The sequence below is a fragment of the Pollicipes pollicipes genome, unplaced genomic scaffold (assembly GCF_011947565.3).
Source record: "Pollicipes pollicipes isolate AB1234 unplaced genomic scaffold, Ppol_2.1 Scaffold_4881;HRSCAF=5763_pilon_pilon_pilon, whole genome shotgun sequence".
Taxonomy (NCBI): Eukaryota; Metazoa; Arthropoda; class Thecostraca; order Pollicipedomorpha; family Pollicipedidae; genus Pollicipes; species Pollicipes pollicipes.
In genome coordinates this window covers 20,169,863-20,179,458 of record NW_023596576.1, presented here as the reverse complement: position 1 = coordinate 20,179,458, position 9,596 = coordinate 20,169,863, and the positions used below count along the sequence as shown (strand labels likewise).

Genomic DNA, 9,596 nt, shown 5'->3' with positions numbered 1-9,596 from the left:
TCCTTGTGGATGATGGGATTTAGGAGTTTATATGTTGCGATTCTGTTCGTTGGTGGCATGTGTGCCCCTGCATTGCATAGCGACGCCCTGTTGCGGGTGCTCGTGTGTCCGGTAGAAGTGCAGTAGCGTTGGTTGGTCTTGATGTTGGTTGTGGATGGAGGGTGTGGAACAGTGTCCTTTATGTATGTCTCCACGACTTGATAGTGCTTCATCTTAAATTGTTCAACAGTGTGTGTGTGTGTGTGTGGCGTGTGCGCGTGCGCGTGCGCGTGCGTGTGCGTGTGATGTAAAGTGCGCTATTGACTAGTCTGGATGCTCTGTGCTGTAGTCATGCAGGTCTAAGGGTGTCACTGGTTTTAAAATCATATATTATGTCACAATAGTCAAATGAAGGAAAAATGTACACTGTGTATATGCCATGTAGATATATCGAGGCAGAAGTCACGATGGCGGTAGAGAGGCCCAATGGCCATTTTAGTTTTGGAGATGGTGTCACCAACATACTGATGGGTCGGGGGGGGGGGAAAGTCAGTAGATATCGTCAAACCAAGCTGTGTTGGGCTTGTAAGGCAAGGGATTCGTTGGCCATCAAAGGCCAGCTGTGAAGGGTCGTGTGTGTTTATCTTGATGAATGCTTGTTGAATTGTTTCCTTAACATTGAACGTGATGGGCCAGTGTTTGCCGAGCTCTTATATGCTGCGTGAGTCGTGTTGGAGTGACACTTGTGTGGCCACGTGATTTCCGCCATGGTGCGCTGCAGCGTCAGCCGTGCTGGCATGGCGTCTCCTGTGGCGGGAGGGCCCGTCTGGACGTCGTGCGTTGGTTCGCTGCAGGCGTCGTGAGCGGGGCCGCAGCCATGGCGGAAGACCGGCAGGTGTTGCGGGACGTCTGGGAGGGCCGCGTGCCGGTCTGCTTCCGCCTGGCTGACAGTGAGGTGCACACTGTGTCAGTGCCGGAGCCCTACTATCTGCTCGTGCCCAGGATGACCTACTTCCCACTGGTCATTGACAGGGTATGTACCGTTGTTAAAGTTGTCTGATTTCTGCTGATTTAAAAGTGGTCAGTTCTTTCTGTTCCAAATTTAAGAGAACACGTTGCTTTGCTTCTGTATGGTTATGCCATCTGCTGATGGATATGTGGCTGTCTTTTTCACGGGTCACGGTCAGAAACCTATGGGGCTTTCGCGGAAACGTTTTGCTTATCTTCCCGTCTCAGGGGTGGCGCTAATTGACATAAGTCATGGTATCTATGACATGTAATTGGCATATGTTCATAACACGTGCCAGCGGTTGTTCGGATATGCTGTGGCGCATGAGATTATGACACCTGGAAAAGATAAACCTCCCTCGAGACCCGTGATGTGATCGCCGTCAGGACGAAGGCACATCGGCAGCGTTGGTTACAAATGTGTTCTTTGAACGCCACCCGGGTGATGTTCTGAGCTCCGTGATGCGGTCGGCAGGTGCGCCGTCACTTCTCGCGGAGTGTCCACCCGGACCACCAGGGCAGCGACGTGTGGCTCGAGTGGGACGGTACCCCCCTCAAGTGGTGAGTATCTCACACGGCGAGACGGCCAGCGTCATGGCGTAGGCCGCTGGCGTCCTCTGGAGCGACCTTTGCGTGAAACATATGCTTCATCCCCGACTTGGAATCGAACGCCGGTATCGCATAATATGCAAATGGCATGCAAATGGTTATTCCTTGTCATGCATGCAGAAAAATTCATTTCAGCCAAGTTAGCTGGCATTTGTGCTCAGAAAGCTTTTAAGCCACCCTGGTTTTCTTCTTGTTGGTCATGGTGGTACGTGCCTGCCATCGAAAAAGTAATACAGTCTGAACATTTTCACTGTATGATTTCTGAGAACAGAACTTATGCTAGCCGTTGTTTGTCGTGAACTCTGACCCCATCAGTGGATCGTGAATTTCAAGTTTAAGGGCAGACTCGTGCGGCGAACGTTTGCTGTTCCGCAATGCTCGGCACGGTCCGTCTTGCGCTGTGACCTCGTCTGACCTTGAGCGGCCGTTAGTACAGACCGCAGGTCACTCCAGTCAGAGGCAAACTGTAGGTGCCAAGGCGACTTCAACCCACTCACCCCCCGCAGCAGCTGGGGTGGGAGACAGGGATTCCCACCGATCGAGCCGTGAGGGCGGACACGTTCCCGTCTATGCATTGTGTTCAAATCTGCTATGCTTGCCCCATGCTGGCGTGACCGGGGCATGTGGGCCCGTGGGTGCGCGCCCTGGCCTGATGTCCGGATCACGGGACCTGCAGGCACCAGCCGGTGGGCCTGCAGTTTGACCTGCTGTGCACCGAGTCGGCGCTGCCCTGGCACCTGGCCGTCCACTTCACCAGCCACACGGACGAGGCGTGCGTCATGAAACGGTGCGTGCAGAATGCTCGTGCTGCCGGATCCAGGGGTCTCCGCCCCGGCACACATCCTGAGGGGACGGCACATCTGCTACCAGTTTGTCACGGCCCATGACTGACGTCATAAGAGCTTCCCGGCCAATCAGCTGCCATGTCGATGGGACGGTGACGCGGAGTCGGCAATTGTTTGTATTTCATGTGACTTCCAGCTGATATTTTGTGCTCTAAGTGGAAGGTTGCGTACAACATCGTGAATCTAGGCTCATCTTATCAGATTCCAGCTCCCTTTGCATACGCCGGCCGGATAGTCCACCGATGTGGAGACCGATTACAGGACCAGGTTTTTCTGCCACAGGGAGGCGCTGGAATCTTTCTTCTTGTCATCGGTAAAGGAGGCCGACCAGCTGAAGCACAAGGGCGCTGTGATGTCGTCGCTGGGCAAGCGGGACCACAACCAGCTGTGGGCCGGCCTTGCCAGCGGTGGGTCCGGCGCGTGGCCTGCGTTGACTGACGGGTGTTAGCGTGCAGCGTGCGGGGCCGGCCGCCTTCGCGCCGTCTCGTCTCGGGCGGCTGTGTTCGTAGACAATAATGGGAAGGACCTATGAAGTGTTCTTTATGTCACTACTACACTACTGCGCTTGAATTTCTCATTTGTTCACAATGGGATTCTACGGATGTGTCGTGACCTATGGGAGGCATCACAGCTCGCTGGGAACTATAATCATACCACTGACGGGTCTACTCCCGACTGCTTGTTGCGCGGTAAGGGCCCCCTCCTGGGACGGGGCGCGGGGGGGTCCCAGGAGGGGGGGGGGGACCGGGCCCTCGGCCCTGTCGGCCCGACTGCGTCTCCGGCGCTTGGGGTCCTCCCCGGTGTCGGGTCGTCACTTTCCTCATCAACGCCGGGGAAGTACGGCGTCGGCTCGTCCCGTCCCGCCCTGACCTGACTGACCCCGTGGGCCTCCATGAGCTTGTCCCGCCCTGACCCGGCTGATCCCAGGGCCTCCGTGAGCTCGTCCCGCTCTGCTTGACCTGGCTGACTCCGGGGCCTCCGTCGGCTCATCCCGCGCCTGACACCGGCTGACCCCGGGCCCCCGTCGGCTCGTCCCGCCCTGACCTGGCTGACCCCGGGGTCCTCCGTCGGCTTTCGTCCGCCCTGACCTGGCTGACCCGGGGTCCTCCGTCGGCTCGTCCCGCCCTGACCTGGCTGACCCCGGGGCCTCCGTCGACTCGTCCCGCCTTGACCTGGCTGACCCCCGGGCCTCCGCCGTCAGCTCGTCCGCCACGCCCTGATCTGGCTGCTGGCTGACCCCGGGCCTCCGTTCGACCCGGCAGACCCCGGGCCCCCCCGTCGGCTCGTCCCGCCCTGACCTGACTGACCCCCGGTCCTCGGTCGCCTGCAGACAAGTTCGACCAGTTCTGGTCGGTGAACCGCCGGCTGATGGAGGCTCCGCCGGAGGAAGCGCTTCCGTAGTGTGCCGGTGCGCCTGTACCGGCCGGGGCCAGCCGTACGTGCAGCGGCCCGTACAGCCCGTGCGCGGAGGACGGCCAGCCGCACACCCTGCTCGACATGATCGGCCAGCTGGCGCCCGAGAGCTGCGCCGGAGCTGGCCGCAGCGCAGTCAGACCCGGTGGCTGCCTCCAGGGCTCCTCGATGACGCCATGTTGGTATGTTTGATTGACGCCATGTTGGATCACACACAGAGGGGAATTGTCGCCATAAGCACAGTTTTTTGAAAAACGCGTTTTTTCCATTATTTCCAAATGTATTTTACAAAAAGCGTAATGCAGATATAACGATTATTATTTTATGCCGAATGCTAGATGACAGGCCGCAAAACGGCGACATGCCGTAATGGTTATCAACTAGATGGCGACACCTAAAAATTTAACCTTAACTTAACGTCTTTTTTGCCTCGCCCCTCGCCGCCACGCCACGCCGCGCCGCGCTGCGCCGCGCCGCGCCACGCCACGCCACGCCACGCCACACGCCACGCCACCACGCCACGCCACGCCACGCCACGCCACGCCACCCACGCCACGCCACGCCACGCCCACGCCACGCCACACCACACCACAACCACCCACGCCGTTCCACGCCGCGCTGCGCCACGCCCCGCCCCTCCTAGCCCCGCTCATTTCACCTCAACGGACCTCACCACATCGCCTCACCCCACCTTACATCACTTTGGACGTGTGATGTCGCGACGGCGCAACTCATAACGTGCGATCTTTCTTGCATGTTGCCATTTTGCAATCCGGCATTTTAACGCGTTTACCCTTTTAGCATGTCATCTTGCCCTTCATCACCATTCCTTTCCGCCGCGCAGGCTCTTCAGCATTTCGCCTGCTGGCCACCTTGGCAGATTGGTTTTTCGCACGCCGCTATGTGGCATTTGTCAACGTGCGGCAAAAGGACCTTCGCCCACTTTGTGCCTCCCTTTTTTTCCGAGCGCTGTCTCAAAAAGCACCCCCGCCTCCCGCCGATTTAAAACGGTGCGGACTTGCACACACGTGTGTGATGGGCTGGGACGCTGGCGAGCCTGGTGTTGGTGGCGGAGCTGTCTCGGACCGCCAGACCAAGCTGCCCAGGCGTCGCGTAGTCGGTGTCGTTGGAGGAGGCTGCCTGATTTGTCGGCCTTGTCAGTGACGGACGCTTGGACACAGGCAATGGACTAAGTCAGGGGCGGTGTTGGTCGCAGCATAGCGTAGCGGGCTGTGTGTGGGGGGGGGGGGCGACGTGCGGTGTGCAGTCTGACAGATGGGGCCGGTGCAGCGGAGCGCGAGCAGCGGGCGGAGCCCGGCTCCGAGCCCCGACTGTGGTAGGGTGCGCTGGTAACCGGCCGTGTCGGCAGGCTCGCCCCGCGTGATCCTGCACGGCATCACGCCGGCCCTGGAGACGCCCGTCCAGTGGCTGAGCCAGCACCTCAGCTACGCCGACAACTTCCTGCACATCGTGATCCTGGCGTAGCTGCGCGGGCGCCGCTGTGTGGAGCCGGCGGGGGACACTGGAAACGGGCCGCCGGCGCTCTGTCCGGCCCTGCTCCCAGCTGGGGCTGGAGGCACTGGCCGGGTGCACCGTCGGACATGCGACGCCCGCCACTGAGCAGGCGCGGGACGTTTGGCGTGCCTGATTTGTGTGAGCCTTGAGCACGGACAAACAAACACTGGGCCGTCGGAGAAGCTAAACACTTGTTTTCGGTGATATGACTTCCGTTAAGGTATGCGTGTTTTGTTTCATGTTGCGGCGAAGTTTTAAACGACCATGAACGCAAGCGATAGTGAAATGATAGTCTTTGCAAGGAGCCTGTCCCGGAAGAGGGCTCGGACCCCGAAGGAATTCCAACGTAGCGGAATGTATAGTGGCATGCCAAAGCGGACGTTGCAATTGGACGTAATATATTTAGTGCTTAATTCGACCTATGCCCCGTAAAGCCCCTGAGGTCCCGTGCGATGTTGGGTGTCTGGTCATATGGTTCCGCCCAGGTTTGCCAACGTGTTCCGCAAACCACGTTTGTCGGCTTCCTGCCCTAGTTCTATCAGCCTAGGGTAGCACAACAATGTTGTATACCTTTCGTCCCCATTTTGCCATTTTGAAGGTAGTCCAAAGAAGTGAATGGCTGTTTTTGCTTGCATTGCATGAATTTCTTATGAGCACGTCATCTCATGTCGGGACGTTTCTCTTTCAAACTAAGAGGAGCTGGGTTGCAAGCTGGTGGCTGGAGTCCCTCAGCCTAAATACGACCCACGACACTATTCCTCAGATACGGCTGGATCGCGTTTTGTCTAGCGGTCAGCGAAACCAATTTGTGTTTGGCTCCCTTTGTATGTGATAATCGCGATAACATATGAATACAACAGTGCATAGAAAAGGGGGCAATGCACGCGTGATTCCTGTATGCATATGTGTATGCGTAGTTTTATGTTACCACGTGAAGCACTACTGTAAATATACTTTTGCTTGTATTAGAATGTTGGATATCACCGTGGGCTTTTCCTAAGTGCCGCATGACAGTCAACGCAATCAGTGTCATGCGTCAATGCGCTTTTCCTAATAGCTGCCTGATAATCCACGCAAAATCAATGTAATTGTCCATCCAAACAACAAGGTGACACGGTACGTGTGGCATTGACTATGAACATAACATCCGCGCAAGATAGCGGGTAGTTTTTTATCAGAGTGTGGAGCAGCGGGGTAAGTTCAGACAGGCAAGAAATGGAGGATAACGCGGGGGGGGCGTACGCATATATGGTAGATAGATCAAAATTGTAAAATAAAAATTTATAGACAAAGAGGTGATGAGATGAAATAGATCAAGCCTAAAAATGGTAGGATATTAATGCGACGCTGTAGTTAAAGTTTGGCCGTTGCACTGGATTTTGGCTTTCTTCACGGCGTACCGTGTGGGCAGCGGAGCAAGACAGCTCTGCGCCAAGCATTGTATTTGACCCGGGCCCGCGCGGTCATACGCAGACAGTTCCACCCAGTGTTTGAAAAGCGTCGTGGAGGGGGTAGCTGGAGACCACCAAAGGCGTACATTTTCTGTGGGTGAAGAAGTTTCGAAAAAGTGCCAAGAAGCACCGGGACACGCACACAGCAGATACGAACAGTGCCGAAGTGAAGTGGTAAACACGCTTGCGTTATCGCCGTGCGTCCGGGAAACCAGCGGTGCGGGGTTCGATTCCCCGCGGTGCCCGCCCTTCCTGCCAGGGGGAAAGCCAGGCGCCACGACATCGCCTCAGCGGCTGAGTGCGTCGTAAAGCCCCAATAACGATGTCATGTCCGGCCATCCACAGGCCCCTCCACTCAAAGGTTGCAGTGTGGACTAGGGCTGGTAAAAGAGCATCTGCTGGTGCCGCCCGAATCTTTACGGGCAACGTCGTCTCTAGCAGTGTCACTCAGAACCATTTGACAATGAAGTACATGCCCAGAAGCGCAACAAGCTCTCGCCTCGATTGGCAATCACTGAAAGCCTCTCTCATCAGAGTCTTCATCATCAAAGTCTCCAGAAGAGCACGGCTGTGAACTCACCGAGTAATCTTCAGGGTGGCTATTTCAGCTCAATGCCCCATACAATGTAAAATACTCCCTGTACGCTCCACCTTCGGCTGGATTTCCCTCCCTCGGGCGCGAAAAAAATGCGTGGAACCTCGACAGCAGGGGCCGATGAACACATGCCAGAGTTTGAACCGGTGGCAGCTGGCACTCGGGGATAAAATCCAATATTAGGATTGCATCGAGGCCGTGTCCCAGACGAAAACCCTGTGCAACCAGCATGCTCTACACCATATCTTGGGCAGGCCTCAGAACCAGCGCGACACATTAGGGCCATACAGAGCCTGCGTGGCCTAGAAAACGCCTTTCGCCGCACCCCAGTAGTCGACATACATCTGGCTTAACTGGTTTTCTGCGCTGCCTGAAAAAGAGGAATAAGTTGGGTTTCGGGTTGGGCTTAGGTTGAGGTGAAGGTGACTGCGAAAATGCTGGACGGGAGGTAGTGATAATGTGCTGGAAGAATGCTACATCGGGATCACGGACAGGTGGGATCACAGAAGTACCCAAAAGGCAATGCTGGTTATCTCACGTACATGTTTCTCGCTCAGCAAAATAATTGTCGATGGATACGGTCGCGAACCAAGGCTGCTACATATTTTGACGAGCCGAGGTGTCCAAAGCTAAAGAGAGGGTTCCACATTTCTATGACTATACTGAAGCAGTCATCTTGGAGGTCATTCTGTGCAGTCTACAGCCCAGCCCTTCTTAAAACCTGAATCCCTCCAAGGCTAAGAAAACTATTATTATCGAGTCGTTCACATCAGGCGTTCGTCAGCAGAATTTCGATACATAACGGCCATCAATTGGCTCTCAATCACTGCTGTGCAAGGCGCGATGATGCAATCAAATAACGACGGGTGAAAAGGCATATTTACTCAGCGGAGAAATGTTGTCTAGAACATTCTTTTCCACTTTAAAGTATATCATGGTTATAAGTCAGCTTATTCATCATATATGGAGTTCATTTCAATATCTTCAATTGTAGCACATTTCCTGTAAGTATTTCTCGCCATTTAAACTATAACATATGTGTTTCCACTATCTTGGCGCAATTCAACTGGAGCTTAGTCTAGCTATCTCTTTTATCCTTTATAAAAATAACCTCAACATGGCGTTGTTTGATTCCAGTGCGCCGAAGACGTGATATTTTGTTGTAGATGGAAATCATGAGCTCGTCGCTGCAAATACCATGAACCATGACATTTGAGGAAAAACTGAGCAATTCAACCTTTTCAACGAAAGCATGCGGGTGCTTGGCGATTTCAGGCAACTTAAGCCGCATATAAATTTTGACTGAACATTGACAGTCCCAAGCTATCTCGCACGTTCCATAATGGCCGAGGAACCCCTGTACTGCCGTCAGCTGCGCAGCCAGGGCCTTGGCAAGGGCGCACAGGGTTGACATAGGGCTCTTTGATAGTGAAAGCCCCCCCCCCCAAAAAAAAAACATGGCCGGAAATGGCCGATTTCTTAATTTGGTCACGTTTTCCTTTTACATATATTTTCATTTTTACCTTCTATTACTGAAAATAAACCCACCACCTATGACCAGAGCAATGCAGTCTGAATTTTATAGTCAGTGAACTGAAAACCGCACTAATATGCAATGAGCTGCTTGAAAAGATTGCATAACACAAAATCCGGGCGCTTTTCACTTCGCAACAGTTCAGCTAACTCTGCTATTCTATAGCACTCAGCAGTTTAGTCAGAATTTTTATCTGGTCTCTACAGACATATTAAGGACACCGCGAATGTTGATTGCAGGTCGAAATGTGCCAGCAATTTGCATGAGCATGGCGAACCATGTTTTCTTGGAAATGCTCAGCAATCCGTCAGAATCAGCTTGTGACACAAATTACTTACCGTAATTTTGAACACGTGCACTCATACATCTCAGCAACGAGGACTTCGCTGCCCGGCGTTGCAGTCTCCATAGGTCGCTCAGTGTGATTGATACTTAGCCGTGGTACAACGGTTGTACAATGGTAAAACAACGGTACAAAATCATACAAGCCGTGGCCAACGGTTGAACGAAAATGATGACGCTCCTGAAAAGCTCCCCCGAACGCCTCAAAATATCAAATCTTACATTTAAAATGTAGTCTGATCGTATATTTTACCTGTGCGATTTCTAGATTGATGATAGAAAGCATCGGCACTTAGAGCACCGCA

At 54.2% G+C, this 9,596-nt stretch overlaps 1 protein-coding gene across 1 annotated transcript in view; it reads right to left on the bottom strand.

The window, feature by feature from the left end:
- The window catches only part of LOC119100098 (unconventional myosin-Vb), a 94,361-nt gene that overhangs the window by 5,922 nt on the left and 78,843 nt on the right, over positions 1-9,596 (bottom strand). The window lies entirely within an intron of this gene.